This window comes from Pteropus vampyrus, unplaced genomic scaffold, assembly GCF_000151845.1.
Source record: "Pteropus vampyrus isolate Shadow unplaced genomic scaffold, Pvam_2.0 Scaffold156, whole genome shotgun sequence".
NCBI lineage: Eukaryota > Metazoa > Chordata > Mammalia > Chiroptera > Pteropodidae > Pteropus > Pteropus vampyrus.
The window spans coordinates 1434192-1436436 of NW_011888937.1; the positions used below are offsets into that span (position 1 = coordinate 1434192).

At 43.7% G+C, this 2245-nt stretch overlaps 1 pseudogene; it reads left to right on the forward strand.

Moving 5' to 3' along the window:
• Positions 1-2041: 2041 nt before the first annotated feature.
• On the forward strand, positions 2042-2159 carry LOC111745505 (annotated as a pseudogene).
• The last annotated feature ends 86 nt before the right edge of the window (positions 2160-2245 follow it).

Genomic DNA, 2245 nt, shown 5'->3' on the forward strand with positions numbered 1-2245 from the left:
AGGACTCTGGAGCCAGACTGACAGGATTTGACTCCCTATCCTGGGTAACCTTGGGCAAAATGCTTAACTTCTCAGTGCTCTAGAGTTCTTGTATGTGAAAAGGAATGAATCATTCCTACGCTCAGAGAGTTGTTGTGAAGATTAGACCAGTCGATGTGTATAAAGTGCTTACTGATAAATAGTAAGTCCTAAATAAGTATTTGTTAAAGAAAAAAAATGTTGAATTCAGCTCAGCTGCCCATGAAAGGAAGGAGAGTCATAGGGTCCGATGGTCTCTTCTTGTCCCCTGTTCCTATCTCTCCTTACTCACTGTGGCCCCCTCTCCCTGGGGTCCAGACATCAGAATTTGTGTTAGATCCAGTTACTACTCCAAGCTATTGGCCCAGGACACTGCCCAACCTTCAGGCCCCTGGCAGATCCTGTGTGCATTTGGCCACCTCTAACTCTGTCTGTGAACTCCACCCTGCGGACCATCAGGGCCTGTGGATAGGACACCCACACTCCAGCCACCCTCACATTATACTTCCCTGTGCCACTGAACCCCTCCTGGGGCCACTGTGAGCTCCTAAGACTATCCTGTCCCTGAACCCTGACTGTAACTGCCTGGTCTTCCAACAGCATTATGCCAGGCCTTCAGCCCAACCAGCTGTGCTGACCTCTCACCATGGGGCAAGGTCTAGGGCCAAGTGCCAACCTTCCACAACCTCTCTGCTTTGCTGGGTGCCAAGGCCACCCCTTCCTGCCAGTGAAGCTTGTTTTCCCTCCCAAGGGCCCACCAACCTCTGGCATCATCCTCTCCCAAACCTGCCCTTTTTCTCCTGAGAGAGAGATAAACTTGAGGATTCACTCAATGTTTGACAGGGGCTGACGGTCTTCTTCCAGGCATTGTCGAGTAGCTGTTTCCGGGCGGTTGGACTGAGGGTCTTAGCTCCTTGCTGGCTGTTGGCCGGAAGCTTGCTACAGTTCTTTGCCATCTGGACCTCTCCATAGTAGCTCACAATACAGCAACTGGCTTTCCCTAGAAGAAGTAAGTGAGAGAGCAAGAGGGAGTTCTCAAGAAGTAAGTCAGAGTGGTTTGTAACCTGTGATACAATAAGAAATATATATTTGGTCTTTGTTCCTGGTTCCTGACACAGAGCTCCTAAATCCCTGAGGACTTCTGAGTGATAGGAGAGATAGGAGCATCTTTCATTCTAGTGAAGCCACTCACTAGAGCAACCCCTGGTGGGCCCCTGTACCAGGCGGATGCTGGCCAGCAGGAAGACCAAGTCTTGATTAGGGGTTTGTCCGCCATCCCTTGACCTCTAAGAAAGGAGAAGAGGCTGGAGATTAAGTCAATCAACATAGATTAATGAAATAGGATAGAGTCCAGAAATTGATCCAAATAAATATGGAGATTTGACTTTTTATATTGATGCAATGAAGAAAGGGTAATCCTTTCAACAAATGATATTGGAGCAATTCTGTATCCATATGAAAAAAAAAATGACATAAACTTCATGCCTTAGCTTTAAAAATTAAGTCAAAATTGATTATAGGGACAACATTAAAAATGTTTGTTCATCAAAGGACACTATCAAGAGAGTGAAGAGACACTCCACATAATGGGAGAAAATACTTGCAAATCATATGTATGATAGGGAATTAATATTGAAAAGATATAAATAAATCCTACAACTCAATAACAAAAAAATCAACCCAATTTAAAAACGAACAGAGGACTTAACTAACCATCTCTCCAAAGAAGATATACAAATAGCCAATAAGCACATGAAAACATGCTCAATATTGTTAGTCATTAAGGAAATGAAAATCAAACCAACAATGAGATAACACGTTATATCCACTAGGATGACTATTATTTTTCTAAAAGAAAAATAGCAAGTATTGGTGGAAATGTGGAGAAATTGGAACCATGGTGCATTTCTGCTACAAATGGAAAATGGCGCAGCTGCTGTGGAAAACACTATGGTACTTCCTCATACGTTAAACGTAGAATTACCATATGATTCAGTAATTCCACTTCTAAATATATACCCACGTCTATGGCCATGCTACCCGGAACAAGCCCGATCCCATCTGATCTCGAAAGTTAATCAGGGTCGGGCCTGATTAGTACTTGGAAGGAGATCACCTAGGAAGACCAGGTGCTGTAGGCACAAAAAATAAAAAAAAATAAGGGATTGTAAGCTGACAAGGTCGTTGCAATCTGTGAGGTCAACCAAGGGTTGCCTCACAAAAAAAA